Genomic DNA, 18,874 nt, shown 5'->3' with positions numbered 1-18,874 from the left:
CATGGAAAGCACTTACCTATCAGCTAAAGTTGCCATCAATACCATCATTGTTATTATGGGAAGTAGCCCTTATACATCGCAAATCATTTTCCTCAGTTTGTTTCCCAGTCTAAGATTATATAAATAGTAATATTTCCCCAAAGAATTTTTATGGTTTCACATCTTACTTTTAAATCATTACTGTATCCAGAATTTCTTTTCATATAAAAGCACAAAGGAGATTGTTGACTTTTCTAAAGGGCCTAGTGGATTTCCTACTCAACATTTTAAGTATTTTACAAAATGGAACAGAGCAGAGACATTTTTGAATCAAGACCTGTGAATGGCTACATCTCTAAGTGGAAAGGAATTAATTACTGCATGTCAGAAACCAGCATGGGGCCAGAGCTATTAAACATCCTAATGGCTTAGATAGAAGGGGAGCCGCAAGGCAGGCTGAGAGCTGCTTCCTGTCCAATGGTGATTTAAACAAGTTACTTACTGTCCAAGACTACAGAGTGAGGAAAGCCAGACGGCCTTCAGAATTGGAGGAGGGTGCAGCTATGGTGTCAGCAGACAGAAGTGAATCTGGCTACACTCTATCTTCATGGCTCACTTGACTGGCTCCTTGGGCCTGGTTGGGCAGACTGGAAAAGGGAATAGAAGGCCTGAGAAAGGACACAGCCTTTTTCATCATCCCTTTGTGGCTGAACCCGGAACAAGCATATCCAAAAACTTTGTAGGCGATATCCCAGAAGCCTCTTGTGCTCAGGGTCCCCTTGCAGTATGGCCGTCCTCTTTGGTTTTATTCTGCAAGACTTCTGTCTCATGCTTCCATTCATCTTCCACTCCACTTGCTTTATCCACATATAACACGTTTCATAATCTAATCTTTCCTCCCAGAACTCTTTCCCATACTCGAAGGCAGCCCCATTATTGCATGCCTTCACCTTTAAACCTTACTGTGTTTTCTAAAAGCAACCATTGGCTATTAAACCAGTAAGAAACTAAATAATACTATTTGACAATTACAATGTGCTTCAATGTGTGTTAAGGTAAAACCAAAAAGCCAAACCAGTTGCCCTTGAGTCTATCCCACTTGTGGGAGCTACAGATGGGTTAAAGTAAAAATGTGCTCAAAAGGGTTTTGAATGCTGATTTTGGGGGAGTAGAGCACCATGGTTATAAGACAAACATCTGAACAATCTTAACAGCAGATGAGGAAGAGCCTTCAGGCAAAGACCAGATCTGAAAAATTTATCTGAAAGGAGTAGGACTTAAACTTTTCACCAAGGGTCAGCCTAATTTCAGAATTCTACTACTCTCCTGATCCTTCTCCTAGACTACATGGTGGTTCTTGTGAGCCTTGCAATTCAACAAAACTGTATAAGGAAGTTCTCTGTAACAACTCTTTGCTAGGTGTTAAGGGTAGCAAGATAACTGAGTCACAATTGATCTCTCAACATGTTCACTGCACGAGTGACTTTTATGTACTTTGTACAAAATATGATGACGGATAAGCACAGAGTGTTAACATTTGGAAGGCTACTGCTTAGAGAAAGGGTGCCTGAGTACTGTATTTTGGCCAGAGGGTTGGAAACTGGGAGATTATTGTTGTTGTTGTTGTTATGTTCTGTCGAGTCGCTTGCGACTCATAGCGACCCTATGTATAACAGCCCTAAACCGTGCTCTACCCTGTGCCAATCTCACTGTCCCCGACCCCCTGACCCCGATTACCCCAGTCACTGAATCACTCCACCTCATAGAGGGTCTTCCCCTTCTGCATCGTCCCTCCGCCCTCCCAAGCATGATGTCCCTCTCCAAGGACCTCTCCCTCCTTACAACATGTCCAAATTATGTCAGACGAAGCCTCAGAATCCTTGCCTCCAAGGAGCAGCCTGGTTTAACCCTCTCCAGGATGAATCTGTTTGTTTTCTTGGCAGTCCAGGGTACATTCAATACTATTCTCCAGCACCACAGCTCAAAGGCATCAATTCTCCTTCTATCCTCTTTAGTCATTGTCCAACTCTCTGATGCATAACAAGTGATTGCAAAGACCATAGCTTGTATCAGACACACCTTAGTCTCCAGAGTGACACCATTGCTCTTCAGTACCCTGGAGAGGTCCCTAACAGCAGACTTTCCCATCGCAATACTTTTTTTTTTTTATTTCCTGGCTACTGGTGCCAAGAGTGTTGACCGTGGAGCCACGCAGACTAAAGTTGTTAACAATCTCAATCTCTTCAACATCCATCCTGACGCTGTCAATTGGTCCAGTGGTGAGAATCTTTGTCTTCTTGACATTGAGACTCAATCCATACTGAAGGCTGCAGTCCTTGACCCTCTGCAGCAAGCATTTCAGGTCGTCTTCAGTTTCAGCAAGCAGGGTTGTGTCATCTGCATAACACAGATTGTTAATAGATCTTCCACCAATCCTGATGCCACAATTCTCCTCATAGAGCTCAGCTTCTCGGATAATCTATTCTGCATACAGGTTGAAAAGGTATGGAGATTAGATGACCTTTAAAAGATACCTGTTGCCCTGTCCTGCCTGCACCCATTTACTAGACCCCACTACAATGTTGTTGGTGCTGGGTGCTGTTAAGTAGATTCACAACACCCTCACATGACAGAGTAAGATTACTCAATAGAGGTTCCTGGGTTATAATATTTACTAAGTTGTATCTCCAAGTCTCTCTTCCGTGGAGCTACTGTGTGAGTTCAAATTACCCAACTTTTGCTCAGCACCGAGCACTTAACTGTTGTGCTACCAGGACCCCTCCCTACTATGACAGCATCCTGAAAGGAGTGGATCTCACTGCTAACCAATCACTACTAACCAGTCATGCATGCTGACCAATCATCTGTTCGAATCCACTAGCCACCATGAGACAAAGTTGGAAAGTCTCTTCCTCTCAAGATTTACAGCCTTAGAAACTATATAGGGTGGTTCTGAAGGACCACTCACTGAAATTGACTTAATGGCAATGGGCTTGGTTTTGGCTTCAGTCTTGACATGTGCAATTTCATCTCTAAACTATATGCATAGGCTCAGGTCTGAGTCTCGTGTTATTTCAATGTTGTTCAGCCTTTGAGTTTTCATTTATTCTATAGGGGGACATTACTATCTTTCCACAGAAGTGGCCAAACTGGCAGCCATCTTGCCTCTAGGAGAGAAAATCTGCCTGAGAAAAACACACACACACAGAGGAAAGTAGGTAGAGCTGGCAAAAGCAGACAGAGTCTTCAGTCCATTGGGCTCTAAATCTAGCCATTCCTGAAAGCACATACTTACAGATAGTACAGCCATGTGTATAATAGATTCCTTTTGTGTTTATGTGTCTAAAAACTTATCTGAGTTTCTGTCCCTGGTAACCCAAAGATCTTTAACTCATACCCTTCCAAATATGAAGCTCTGTGAATTCTTGACAATTGATAAGCATAGAAGCCTGCATGGTCTCCCTACTGCTTTACCACCCAGGTCCTCTGCCTTGAGGTCTAGCTGCTCGGTGTTCATCAAATGATTGGATCCAGGATCATGGATTTCTATCCTCCCTCCCCCACCAGGTGGTGTGAATTTCCAGACCAGAAGAATTCCAACTCTATTCATCAGGGCAACCACTGTAAACATGTCTGTAGAGTGGTCCAGTGGCAGGAGTAAAGATGAAAACTACAGATGATAAGAACCCCTTTAGAGAATCTCCATTATTTGTGTTTCTGGAAAAGCACTTCCTTTCTTTTTGAAAATAATCCCTTTCCCACTTTAGCTATGAGGATGGACTGAAGACTTGAAGAATCTTAGTGGCAAAATCATATTACCAATGCGACTGATTTGCAATGGCACCGCCCCAGAAATGTGATGGGGAAATTTCAGATCATCTCCAAGGAAGGAGATATCTGGAACCATCAATTATAAGGTTCGCTGTACTGTAGGAAGAAGTAGCCTGAGATGGGTGAGAATGAACAAGCTATGCAGAACTAGTGATTAAGAATGACAGACGTGAATGCGGAGGACAGAGGCAAGGATGTTCTCCACTCCCTAGTACCACTGATCTTTGAAATTCCCCTATTATCTAAAGTAAACCTTCTGATAAGTCTCCTTGTAAATAACCAAACTACTGTATCTATGCTAATTATCTGGCATTCACAAATTAAAAAGCTTTAAATGACTCTTGAACTTTCTAAGAAAAGACCAGACTCCATCTAGCTAATCGGTCACCCACTAGATCAGTGGCTCCCAGCCCTGGCTCTCACAGGATTACTGGGGGACCTAGTCCAGAGGGAGTCAAACTGCTAACTCAGAGGCCACCCTTCTCTGCTGGTTCAAATCCACCAGCAACTCTGAGAAGAAAGACCTTTCCTGTCAGTGTATGTAGCCTTGGAGACCCAGTGGAGGGTCAGCTACAGTCAGTTCCAACTCCACACGATGAGACTTTTTTGTTTTGAGTTGTTGTTTTCTGGGCTCTTTAAAAACAATGTATCAATACCCAGACCCCAGATGCAGAGACTCTGACCTAGCTGATGGAAGGTTCAAGCATCAAATATGTTTTTAAGTTCCTTAGGTGGTGTTAATTTATGTTCAGGCTAGCAAACCTCTACATAGATGCCCTCTATATAGAAGCTTACGTGTAGAATGGGATGATATAACAACAAACTGTGAGGGACAAACCCTTCAGGGGTCTTAGAATCTGGAAGTTTTGATAATTTACTAATTCCATGAATAGAGGCAAGTCTGTTCACCATCCCAAGTCTCAGGTCATCACTTGTAAAATGGAAAGAAGAACCACTGCTCTTCCCACCTCTCAGTGCCCTAGGGGAGGCCACACATGAAGGCCCCACGAACTTCAGGAATCTAGAGGTTGCATCTTACACAACAGTGGCTGCATGTCCACTCCACATACAGCTTATACACTTGGCTTCTGTGTTCCTTTCCTAGGATCAAACGTGAAGGTTCAGGAAAGAAAAAGTGCAATTACATCAGCAGAAAATGGGCCTCTAACTCTGCTGTTACATAGATATTGCCTGTGTTCCTCATTTCCCAGCCCACCCGCATGCCCACCCCCACTGCACCCCCATCAAAGTTCCTGTAGGAACACCGCAAAGCTTCCTCGTCAACAGCCAGTCACCCATTAAGGCTACTTAATGATCAAATCAGCCTTTCTAGGCCTTTTCCTAGAGGATTTTAATCTCTGTCCTTGTTCTCCCCTGGATATTTTTCCACCACTCTTTGGCTTAATAAATGCCTTTCAAGAAGGCTTCAGCCTGGCTGGAAGTATACTCAAACAGCAATTCTAAGTCCTTATTAGCTCTATAGTGATCAGGTGAAAGAATAATTGATCTCAATCAGGAACACCTGGTTTCATAATTGCACAAATGATTATAATTCAATAATAAAAGTCAATTTCACTAACTTAATTCAGATTGCTTTAATCTCTCGTAGACAGTTAAGAAGTGAACAAGCAAATGAGGGGGTGGGGAAGAGGAAAAAAGAAGAAACAACTAACTAGCAGTAAACTCCATCTAAGCTTTCGACCAAAGAGAACCAGAACATAATTTATTCCTCATTCTCTTAGTGGATATTTTCACTTCCGAGTTCATTATACTCTTTCTTTGTAGAATGTTTTATCCACATCTTTGTCCTTCAAGACTCTATCTTTTTTGCCAACCAAAACCTCAAATACAAACATGAAGAAGCTCTTTGCATATTCTAGAAAGATCTTGAGGTGTTCAAATTGACAATGGCAGCAGTCGGTCTAGTCTTGATTCCTAGGCAGTTGGTTTATATTCATCTCAGGATAGCTCTTTCGTAAGCCTTTAAAACCAGATTCTTGGAAAGACAATGTATGGATAATTTGACACGCATGATACAACATCTGTTTAGTTGCTAGTTTCTGATCACAATCTCTATTTTTAGAACTCTCTGATTCCTATAAATGGTGTGTTGTTTGAGAAGCTCTCCAGTTAGTCATGAACTCTCCCTTCATCCCACCACTTTATGATCCATCCCTTTTTTCAAAGAATCAAATTATACTAATTAAAGGAAAATTATAAAACGCAGGAAAGCAACTATTCTTTAAAACCAACTGATAGGGAGGGACTGTGGTGCTATATTTGTATTTGTCCAGATAGTGTTCAGTGGTCATGTAAAGGGGGGAATGGCATATTTTTCTTTAAAACAAAAAGCATTATCATCCTACAGAATTGTAGGATATGAGAAGAACAAGGGTCATGTGGAGATGGCCATATCTGACCTTTACCAACTTCACAAAGGGGAACTGTCCCTGTCAACAGCATCAGTAACACAAAACCAGTTCCCACGAGGTCAGCTATGTGCCCCTCATCCTCCCATACCTCTTTCTACTCATCTCAACACCAATATTACTGCTTTGCTGGGTCCAAAATCGGATGCAATCGCTCACAGACCACACAGAACCATATCTGGGAAGTCAAAATGTTATAATCCAGATTGGTAACAGAACACAAGTCGAAAGAGTTCCCTAAATGTGCATGCAGACACCTCAGCCTTGAGCCTCTCTTGCATTTTTGGCCAGTGTTCCCAAGTTTTCAGTTCTGCCAATATTGGCTTCTCACCTCCAGTTGTCCAACAAAGTTATCAGTCCTGCCAATATTGGTGCTCTCCCCCACCCCCCACAAGGTCCTATCTCATGTCAGGTCTCCAGTTCGGTTGTACGTGTTGCTGTTATAGGTGTAGCTGGAGCATTTTCTCTTCAAGACCCAGAAAAGCAGTCTCTGTGTCTGTTGTTATTGTTGCTGTTATATGTTGTTAAATCACTTGCAACTCATAGTGACCCTATGCTCAATAGCTCTAAAGTCTTGTCCTATCCTGAGCTAGTCTCGCTGTCTTCAGCACAGTTCCTCAATTTATTGCAAGACTAATCAATCCCCTTGAAAATTGTTGAGACTTGCCCATCCCTTTGTGGAATGATATAAATAAACAATCCCTTTGTGGATAGGCTCACATGCCCCATTTGAATATTCCCACGCAATTACATAGCGAAGTCAAATGCCTAGTAACAGCAAGGATCATGGGGGGATACTCTTCATTCTTTGAACTCATTGAACCATGTTCTGTGTCCCACTACCTAGATGGCCTCCTGAACTTAACTGTTCTCATCCATCAACTGTGGACAGCCTTCCATCTTCAGGCTTCCCACGACCTGGGGGAGCATTTATATAGGGTGACATGAAGTGATGCATTGTTGTTATTGTGTGCCATCGAGTAAGAATGAACTCAGGTTTTCAGCAGGTTTTCAGAGGCAGTAAATTGCATGGGAAGAGATTGCCCATCCTTTTCCCATGGAGAAACTGGTGGACTCCAACCATGAGCCTTTGGGGTTGCAGCACAGCTTCTTACCCCTAGGCCACCAAAGCTCCCTCATCATCAAGTGATGTTATAGACTCATTCTATAAGGATAACAAGTCAATAAAAAATATTCGGGGTACTTGTCTAACTGCCCAGAAGTCTCCTTCTGCTGTATTGATCTTTGAGATATCCCAAGAATCTCCACATTCCAATTAGATCAGTGAGGTGCCCTCTAGTCCAACTACCTTGTTGATGATGAGATTCTAACACTTTATAGGAGCCCTGGTGGCACCAGGCTGCTGAGACGTCAGTGGTTCAAACCTACAAGGCTGTATTCCTAGAGTCTTTCCACTTCCCACACCCTCTTCCTAAGGCATTCTCCATACTCCACTCCTCACCCCTTCCCTAGGTTTATTCCTCCTTTTCCTTCAGAACTCAGCTCAGACCTCAAGACCATATTCCAAGGCACCTAGTGCTTCCAGTTACTGCAATGAGTTCTGTTAACTTGTCTCCAAATGAACATTTCTTCCTTGAGGACAGAGACCCTGCATTATTATCTAATGTTGCTCCAGAGACAGGAACTCAGCTTGAAACATAATCCCACTACCCATTGCTGACTCCTACTCACAGTAACCCCTTATAGGACAGAGCAGAGCTGCTTCAAAGGGTTTAGGGCTGTAATTTTATGGAAGAGGGCTACGTAACTTTCTTCCTTAGAGCAATTGATGGGATAGCTCCTAATCTTTCAGTTAGAAGCTAACTGCTTACCCACGTCACCATCAGGGCTCCTTTACTCTATATTAAGGGTTCAATACACACTTGTGAAATTAATGCCTAAGCAAACTTATTATTTGTAAGTCTTTTGAAGGACCACATCTACTTTCATTCCAGAGAGACTTTGCTAGAGAAAGTGTTGATGACACAAAACTCCGTCCATCCTCTTTCTTGCACCCAAGCAATAGAAAGAAGCAGCAAGATGAAAGTTTGCAGACTTGATGCTCTTCCTACATCCTGGTGGCCCCTCTCGGCAGCCCAAGTAGTATCTCCAGTTCTCGGCAGGAGAGAAGGCCAACCTGTCCAAAAAGGCCTTTGGGCTTACTCATGCCTTCTGCTGTATTGGGGAGACCCTGGGTGGTCCAAACTGTTAATACTAGCTGAAAGACTGGCAGTTCAATCCAACCATCCCCCCAACTCTGAAGGACCTTAAAAGAAAGACTTGGACATTTCACAAAGGTCGCAGCCATGAAAACTTGGGAGAACAGTCCTACTCTGCAACACGTGGGGCTGTCATGAGTCAGAAGAGACCTGGCAATTGGTTTAATGCTGTTTTCTGCTCTGTTTTCTTCCTGGACTATCTTCCCCCCAAACTACCTAAATCAAAGAAAATTGTTGCTGTGAGGCCAACTCATAGCAACTCTACAGGACAGAATAGAACTGCCGCAGAGGGTTCCCAACACTGACATCTTTATGGGAGTCGACCTGGCGGAAGTAGATCTTTCTCCCACAGAGCTCCTTACAAGCTGCAGAGCACTGGTTTATTTTCCAAATTAAAGTGAGTTCTGTTAGTGTCCTGAGAACTTCGTGATATTCCTAAAAGTAAAATGAGATGTTCTGCCTCCATTCTGCTTAGATAGCATCAAAGTTGAATTAGAAATAGCTGTGCTTACTTCATTCATGCATGATTCATTGACTCAGTAAGTAAGCATTAATTGAGTTCCAAGTATGCCCCAGGTAATACAGTAGGTGCCAAGAATTGACATCCCACTGTGGATAAACTTTAACAGATCACGCTGACTAAAATGACTGCACCTAAAACCATTTCATCTATCTGTTGATCAACTTATGTAATGAACAGATTGCCTAAGATTCAACCCTCTTGTCACGTGCGGGTTTGGGGTGGAATGTTTCTTTATTGTTTTGTTCATGTTTTTTGTTTACCCTGAAAGATTTATTCTTTTAATGGATTCATGCTAGAACTCTTTGCCTCTCTATTAGGATGTAAAAGCTTTTAACAATCAAATATTCAAATGAAACTCAAATTGGAAAACTAGAATCAGTAGAACTTGTGAGAGTTTTAAATGCCCTTTGGAATCCATTTGACAGCTACTGGTGGCCTTGTTCACAGGATAAAATGCTACTAATCTGAAGGCTGTCCCTCTCTGATGGTTTGAATCCACCAGCTGCTCCAATGGAAAAAAATGGGCTTTCTCCTCCTGTGTGCTTTACAGCCTGGAAACCCAGTGGAGGCTCAGCCACAAGCCAGGTCTGACTTGATAGAAACAAGTTAACTGTCAAGGGGGCATATACTTAAGAGAAAGGAAAGGGGCTTTTAGAGGGACTATGTAAAGAACACAAACAGCTTCAGTTTGCTTGACTCCCCAGTCAACACTCTGGGTACCGCCGCTAGAAAATCAAAAGATGAATTGCATTGGGAAAGTCTGCTGTCAGGGACCTCTCCAGAATATTGAAGAGCAACAGTGTCAATCTGGAGACTAAGGTGTGCCTGATCCAGGCCGTGGTCTTTGCAGTTACTAGCTGAACAATGACTAGGGATGATAGAAGGAGAATAGCCTTTGAGCTGTGTTGCTGGAGAAGAGTACTGAATATACTATGGACTGCTAAGAGAACAAAGAGGTTCATCCTGGAGAGGGTGAAATGAGGCTACTCCTTAGAGGCAAGGATTCTGAAGCTTCATCTGATATACTTTGGGCATGTTGCAAGGAGGGGCCAGTCCTTGTAGAGGGACGTCATGCTTGGGAGGGTGGAGGAACAGTGCAAGAGAGGAAGACCCTCGATGAGATGGGTTGACTCAGTGCCTGGGGTAATGGATATAGGTGCGTCAGAGACAAAAATGTTGTCTCAGGATAGAGTAAAGTTCAGAGCTGTTGTATATAGGATTGCTATGAGTCACAAACAACTTGAAAGCACATAACAAAAACAACTTGCAAAGAAGAGAAATGGTGGCATCAATACGATCTGTCCCCTCAGAGTGAAGAGACTGATTCTAGAAAGGAAGGGTGGTGTTGTTAGGTGCCATTGAGTCGAGTATGACCCTTTACATCTCAGAGAGGAGGGTACAGACTGAAAAGTGAGTGGTCATGCTGCCCATGGGAATTGAGATGATCAGAGAAGAGTTGGGATGAGGAACTTCCTCTCCTCTCTCTGTACCAAAGGAAGAGGTGACTTTGACCCATTCACCCTGGGAGCAGGTGCCCTGAGCAGTAGAATTGTGTTGGAGGAAGGTTTGGAAGAGATGTCTGGGGTTGTAACACAAGCACCCTGTGAATAAGTTAGATCAACTGATGAAAGACTGATCCAAAACCAAACGCATTGCCATTGAGTCAGTTCTAGCTCTCAGCGGCCCCACGTGTTACTGAGTACAAGTGTTCCGCTGGCTGTAGTCCTTACAGAAGTAGATTATCAGGCCTCTCCTCTGTGGCACCAATCTCTAGGTTAATAGATGAGCATACACTGCTTGCACCACTCTGCCACCGTCTGCTGCTCCAAGTGGGAACTCAAAAGCCACCGACATTGGAGTATTAATGTCACTGGAAATTCATTTGTGTCCACAAGCTGGTAAGATTTCAGCACTTTGGGGTACAGATATGCTTAGGAATGTAAAATAGCAGCACACTTCCAAAAACTGTATATTGGGTTACTGCTATTGGAAATACAAAAGTTGAATGTGCCCAGTTTTAAAATTATTATTGTCACTGTCGTTAGATGCCATCAAGTAGAGTACAACTCGTAGGAACCCTCTGAACAGCCATCCTGAAACCTGTGCTATCCTGTGCCATTCTCCTCATCTCTGACATAGGAGAGCCCATTACTGAAATCACAGTGTCAGTCCATCTCATTAAGGGTCTTCTTCTCCTTCGCTGACCCTCCAACTTTCTAAGCCTTATGTCTCTTTCCAAGGAATAGCCTCACTTAGCTATATGTCCAAAGTATGAAAGAAAAAGATTGGTCATCCTTCAAGGAACTCTGGCCACACTCTTTTCAGGACATATTAGTTTGTTTTAAAATTAAAGGGGGAAAATATAATCTTTGCAATTAAAATGAGAAGAGAGGGAATGAGACAGCAGGTCAATATGTTATTTGCCAGACTGATCATTGGGGGAATCGTTTCTGCCAAGATTTAAGTGAATGTCAGAGCTGCCCTCTGCCCTCCCTTGCAGTCCCAGGACCAGGGCTCCTTCTTCAATGAGGCTTTTGGGACCCGCAGATTCAGGGACCCAGAAGCAGAGCTAACGCTCCCCATCTGGTCCTCACCTTGCCAAGGAAGCTGGTCCAGCTGTTCTGTGGCATGCCCTTACTGGGAAAGCTGTACATTGGGCAGATCAGCCTTGCTCCTGGGACACAGAGACCAGTGCAGCAGGCTGGGAGAGCATCCTTCTGCTCCTAGGTACTCGAGACCTGGCGCAGTTCTGCGGCTGTGTGTCACCCTCAAAATCTCCAGTCACAAAGACCATTAGGGATTCTGTCGTCCAGCCCCCTCATTTCACATAGCAAATTGTTGGGACCCAGAAAAAGAAAGCAATTTGCCTACTGTCACTGGGAAGGTCAGTGACGCAGGCTTCCTGTGCTGTGCTTGGCAAAGAGTACTGCCACTCTGTCCAGGGAACTTGGGTTTTCATTCAGTTCATTATGAAAATCAGCATAATTACATCTCTCAGTATTTTTCAGTCACTGGAAAAGTCTAACTTTGTTAAATCCACAGAGTATAAACATTTGCTAGTCAAAGTATTTACCAAGTGATACCCAATTAAAGTGGTATTAAAAGAAATAAAAATGTGTACGTCTAGTGACCACCTACGCAGGATTTATATCATATTCCCTTAAATGAGCATTGAATCGATGGCACTTCTCACTGGCTGGGATTTGAACAGCAGGGAATTAGCAAGAACCTGAGGATTTGATTGGCAATAGCAAAGACTCAGGCTGGAGCCAGGAGCCCCAGCTCCCCTCTCAGTCTGCACTCACTAGCCAGTGATCTTGAGAAAGTGCCTCAGCCTCTTTGAGCTTTGGTATCTTCACCCCTGAAATGTGGATGAGGCACAATGGAGATGAAGGGGCCATGGCAAAAAAAGACACGCCATGGCCCTCCCAAAACTCTAATGTTTGGTGCAAATCACAGTGTTTTTCTAGATGTCTCTAATCTGGCGGTTACTCGAACTGTGAGGCAGGCCTGGAAAAAGTGAAACCTTGAGAAAGGTGAATTATCAGGAGGCAGAGGAATTGAGGATTCTCGATATTTCTGGCCACACGACTCTAGGAAAATCATATGATTTTCTAAGCATATAAAATTAGGATAAAAACACCTATCTGCATACTAAGTTCTTTTAAAATTGGTGTTATTGAGTATTTAATAGCTGTCAATACTGTTCTAGGTTCAGAAACCTGTATCAATTAAAAGTCCTATGAGGCAGGTAGTTTTACTAACTCTGCTTTATTAATTCATCCTTAAGTATTGCCACTTGTGGCTTGAATTTGTTTTTCAATTCCTTCACCTTAAGAAATACTGACTGAGTTCAATATTTTTTATTTTCTGACTCTCACCTCTTTGTACGTTTCAATTATGATACCTTGCTTTGTCATCCTGAGCTGCCCTTTGAAATTTTCTGTTCAGCTCTTTAATGTCTTGATTTCTTCCTTTAGCTTTGGCTTCTCGATGCTCTAATGCAATCTTCAGAGTCTCATCTGACATACATCTTGGTCTTTTCTTCCAATTCTGCCTTTATAATGATCGTTTGCATTCTTCATGGATGATATTCTTGATATCCTCCCACAGCTCATTTAATCTTCACTCATTAGTGTTCAAGGCCTCACACCTATTCCTGGGATGGTTTTGAAAGTCATGTGGGATAGACTTAAGGTAAAATATTGGTTGCTGTGGGTTTGATTTTATTTTCTTCAACTTCAGCTTGAACTTGCATATGAGTAGTTGGTGATCTGTTACACAATTAGCACTTGGCCTTGTTTTCACTGCTGATATTGAGCTTCTCCACTTTATAAATGAGAGAATGTAGGCAAAGATAACTTAAATAACTTCTACAAGATCATGTAACTGTTAAATTATAGCAAGACTTTGAATTTGAGTGATCTGGCCCCAGAATGCATGTGCTTAACCTCTAAATAAGTTGTATCATTCTGTTAAAATAAGTACCACAGGTAGACAGCTAAAAATAATGCAAATTATCCTCTTTCCATTTTGTAAGTCAAAATCTTGTTATCAAAGGGTTGGCAGGGCTTCATTCTTTCTGAAGACTCTGAGGATCTCTTCGTGGCCTTTCCCAGCTTCTAGAAGCGGCCTGCATTCTTGGTTCATGGCCTCCCTCCAGCAATGGCGTCATTGCTTCCATCCCCATGTCTCCTTCCATGACACTAACCCCCTGCCTTTCTCTTAAAAAGACCTTTGTGATCACACAGGGCCTGTTAGGATGATCCAGGGTCGTTTCCTCATCTGAAAACACTTCTCATTCACTCATTGCCACAAGTTGGTTCCAACTCATAGTGACCCTCTGATGAGTTTCCAAGGCTTTAAAATTCAGTGGGAAGAGATAGCCCATATTGCTCCCACAAAGCCACGGGTGGATTGGAACCGCTAGAGGTCAATGGTCTTTGGGTTAGCAGAACAAGTTCTCCAGCACTTCAAATCCAATAGCCTCTTTGCAGGAGAAAAATAGGGACTCCCCTCTCATTGTGGATTACAACAGTGGAAACTGGATGGAGGATCTCTATGACTCAGAACCAACCTGGAGACAATGTGACTTTGGTTTCCTCTTCAAAACTTTTAACTTCATCACATTTACAATGTTCTTGACAAATAAGGGAGGATTGTACTTCTGAGGGTTTCTAATGTGCTCGATCGTATCTTCTTTCTGAATATCTAGCTCTTCTCTACCCAGGTAAGGAAACTCTAGTTGATGAGTGTCTGTTTTACCCTTATCACTTCCGTTTCTTATAGAAACAAGTATCTATGTGGATAGACTGTAACTTCTTTTCATCTGCAATCAGAAACTTTCAATTTGCTTCTGGTATAAAGCAAAGAAGGTCCTGAGAGGTGACTTCTGGCAGTGGCAGGGATGGTGTCCAACTGCACCTCAATGCTGGCTTGAGGATATGCTGATCTATGACAGTTTTCTTAAGTACCCAGTAAAAATAAGGGGGGGAAAGGACAAATAGTGATTGATTTAATATTTTTCTTTTTTATTATTATTATTAAATTTTATTAGTTTTAATGAACATTTATAGAGATTTTGGGTTTTCATTCATTCATTGTTGCACTGTTTTCTCTACCCTCCTCCCCAGTTCGTTCTTCTTTTTTTTCCCCCTTGAATGTCTGTTTTAATTGTCCAGTTGCCACAGTGCTTGTCAAAGCCAGTTCTGATTAATCTCCTTTGTCAGTGTGTCCTTTGCCATTCCCTATCACTCCTCCCTGAGAGAGACTTCACCCTCATTCATAAGGAAAAGGGGATGGCGTATTCTCTTAGCTACTTCCTGCTGAAAAGGGACGCTGTGGGTTTCAGGGTGAATGTCTTCTCTCACTACTCTAAAGGGCCCCTTTGGCAGTAGGAAACACATAGACTATTATGGAGATTGATTTTGGAATTTAGATGCACTGTTTGATTGATTTAATTTTAAACAAACTCTTCCAATAATTGTCTTTCCTTTTCAGGCACTTGGGATGATTAACCTTCCTAGACCTGTTTACACTGGGTGAGGCCAAGTGACTTGTTTTCACTAACAAAGGCTAAGTTGGAGGTGCCTGTCATTTTCAGGAAGACTTCAGGGGAGTCTGAGGCCAGGCCACCTCAATTTCATTTTCCTGCTCTGAGGTGGTGAAATCTCTTGTCAAGATGAAGCCTCTATCAGCCCAAACCCCCAGTGTCCACTCCCAGCTTCGCTGGACATTTAGCATTCATGAGAAAGAGATTTTTATTCTATCAAGTGAGGAGATTTAGGGAGTTCTTTGTTCCTGCAGCATAATCTGACTAATAGAAAAGTTGGATTATTTTCATGTCTTTATTTAGCTAGATGAAACATTGGCAACTTCTGCTAGCATTCTTCTCCCTCCCTCCCTTAACTACTCCAGGATAGAAAAAATGCTTTGGACAGTCCAACACTATGACACTGAGCATAGGAGGCCTCCATTTGATGAGATCAATAGTCCTAAAACAAGGGGCTCCCATTTGGGACCCCTCAGCCCTAACTCAGCCAGAGACACACTGCTTTCATCTGTGTAATGAGTAAATAAATAAATTTACTGGGCTTCTGTACGGGATTTTGGCAAAAGAAAACATTTTATTGTTGAGAAGAACAAGTCAAATGTTACGTGGCCGACTCTGTGCTAAGCCCTGAGGATACAAGAACAAAAACCAAGATAGACATAGATAATGTTCTCATTTACTTCCATATCATCTATGATTTCCAGTTGTGGGGGTGGGAGGTCAGGGCGGACAGAAATCAGTAAACAAATAAGTCAAGTGATTAAAACATTGAATAGTATGGTGCAAGTGAAATTTGGGATAATGGGGTGAAGGCTGAGTTAATCAGAAAGCCTACTTGTGTAGGGTGGTCCCGTAAGAACTGTTTTATAGTTAGGTGACTTGATAGTTGTTGCTGTGTACTGTCAAGTGGGAACTGACCCATAGCTGACCCTTCGGCTGGTTTTCAGAGGCAGTATATTGCACAGGAGATGGACCATCTTTCTCCTACGTTTGGGTTGGCAGTGCAAGTCCTTATTACTAAGCCACCAGAACTCCCTTATTTAATATCCTAGTGGTAAGAAGTTGTATTGCAATTTGAAAGGCATGCGGTTCAAATCCACCAACTGCCCCATGAAAGGAGGATGAGCAATTTCCTCCCACGGGATTCATTTACCTCAGAAAACCCACTCGAGGGTCAGCTATGGTTCAGTTCCAACTCATGCCAAATAACAACCACAGTGGTAAGGAGTTCTGGAATACCCTCTTCCACACCTTTCCTGGCGGCTACAACTTGTCTTTCTGGGTAGGGTTTAAACAGAACTCCTCACCCTCTGTTACTACGTGCTGTTGTGTCTAAACAATCCATGGGGAAAGAGCATTACAGTAGCCACACTCCAGAGTGCTGATATGTGTGAGCTTCTCAAAAGTTTGGAATGATGCCCTCCATCTGCTTCCGCCCCACTGTCCTTTTGTGGGAAAACAGGGTACTTCCTCCCTTCAAGTCACTCAGGTAAAAAAATTCACAAGTCTCTCCCACCCACATTTTGTCAGTCCGGGAGTCCTAATGATTCTGCCTTCAAAGTCTGTCTGTTATCTGACCACCTCTTATCACATCATGGCTACAACCTGCATCCAAGACGCCAAGCCTGCCTATTGCCGTAGTCTCATGACAAGTCCCTCTGCTACTACACGTGATCCTTCTTGTTATTCTTCATACAGCAACCAGAGATCCTTCAAAACACAAAGTTAAGCCATTGGTTTCACATCTCAGAATAAATCCAAGGTCATTCCATGCAGCCTTCACACCGGGGCCTTGCCATCTCTCTGCTCCAGTCTCTAGTCCTCTTCTTCCTGTTCACTTAGCTAAACCTCACACGCCTTCCTGATGCTTTAAACACACAGTGAGCTGTAGGCAGAGTTTTTGGACTTGCTGTTTCCTCTGACTGGAATCTTCAGTTACTTATTTCTTGTGACTTCTGTCCTCCGTCCAACCAGATCCTTCCTCATCAGTCATGTCGTCAGGATGGACCACCCTGGACACCCCTTTCATATTTCTCTCTTTCCACCTGTTTGTCTCTGGAACAAGTATTGCCACTTGACACACTACACACTTAGCTTTTTTTCAACCAGAGGTCGGCAAACTTTTTCTGTGAAGGGCCAGATGGTAAATATTTTGGGCTTTGTAGGCCATACTGTCTCTGTCACAATTACTCGACACTTTGCAGTTGTAGTGTGAAAGCAGCTATAGACAGCACATAAATAAATGAGCATGGCAGTGTTCCAATAAAACTTTATTTACAAGAACAGGTGGCAAGCTGGACCTGACCCTTGCTTTAGGCATTTGATGTCTTCATCCTTTACTAACATGCAAGTTCCAGGAGAGCAAGGACTTTCTCTTGTCCTGTTCACTGTTTCTGCAGAACCTGTAGCAGTGCTTGGCATTGTCTGTCCATTCATAAGAGTTACTAATTAATTTCTTGACTAAAAGATTGATAAGCTCTCAGGAGACTTGATTTTAGTAGCCCAACTAAGAGTTTGGACCATCTTTTGGAGGGGTGGGCAGGGAGGAAAATGTGCAACAATGAATGAGTGTGTGTGTGGAGGGGGGAATTAAATGGAAAGAATATGCTCAAAACATACATATATATGTTGCATTAAGAAATTATTAATAAAAAAGGAAAAAGTTTTAAAGAGGCTTTGCCAGCTTTAACAGTGCCTGTGACTGCTGATTGACGGAACTTATCTGCAGTCTGCGGTTCTCAGAATGGAGACATTTTGAGACAGTTGACAGTCGCTTGCTCGGCTCACAATTTACCCCTCTTGTACAAGCACCGCATCGCGCACATTGCACATTTAGTTGGATGTGTGATGCATCCGACTGCTGCCAACAAAAACACATCACAATCAAATAATCATGTCTGCAAAGGCCCAACGATGCCTCACCAAGACTCTCCCATAGAAAAAAGGAGGCCCACTCTAGAGAGCAGGTCCAAGAACCCACCACAGTGGTGGGTGTGGAAAAGCAGGGAGGTGAGGACGTGGTTGTATGGGTGGCAAAGACTAAGAGAGCTGTGAGGAATGCTCAACCTAGGTTGGAATTAGGGGAAGAAGTGGAACCAGAGAGGATGACTTCATTTTCTGGGATGCGGTGAGCCAGGATGCAGAGTTGGCTGTGAGCAGAATGTGCCCCTGAAGAACCTAGCTTAGCTATGGGGGTTGGGGGGTGGGGAGCTGTGTCTTTTAAGGACAAGTGAGTTAAATATATGAGTTTTGACTGTAGGCAGCCTAAAAAGAAAGCCTGGAGACTGCGTAACTGGGCAGTTGTAAACTGGAAAAGTGTTTAAAGAGTAGGTGATGGCAATGAAAATGCATGAGAATGAGGGAGGTAGGATAGAATCATAGGTGAAGAAGTCAGAAGGAAATCTCAAGGGCTCTGCAGAGGGATGGAGAGAATGAAAAGGTTTTAAGTAGGGAGTGGTGTGATCATTATCGTTTTTGAAAAAAATTTTATTCTGATTTATTTACAAAGTTTGAATACTTTTTTCCCCAAAAGATCCTTCCTATTTACTTCACCCCATCCACCCATCTAATTGTACAAGCCCATTATTAACACCCTACCCCACCCCCACCCATCCTCACCCCTTTATTTCCACCCTTCTCCTCACCTTGGATCCTCATATTCAAATAATGGTTTTATACGGTAGTTGTCCTTGTGGGACTGAGTTAGTTCACTCAGCATAATGCTCTCCAATCCCTCCTAATTTAGGTAGTAATTTACAAAATCTTTGCTCCTGCGTGTTGTGTAGTATTCCATTATATGAATGTACCACAACTTCTCAATCCATTCATTTGTGGTTGGACA

Source organism: Elephantulus edwardii, unplaced genomic scaffold (genome assembly GCF_000299155.1).
Source record: "Elephantulus edwardii isolate Elephantulus edwardi_28Jun2011 unplaced genomic scaffold, EleEdw1.0 scaffold00052, whole genome shotgun sequence".
In the NCBI taxonomy this organism is placed as follows: domain Eukaryota; kingdom Metazoa; phylum Chordata; class Mammalia; order Macroscelidea; family Macroscelididae; genus Elephantulus; species Elephantulus edwardii.
Note: the sequence above shows the minus strand (reverse complement) of the source record.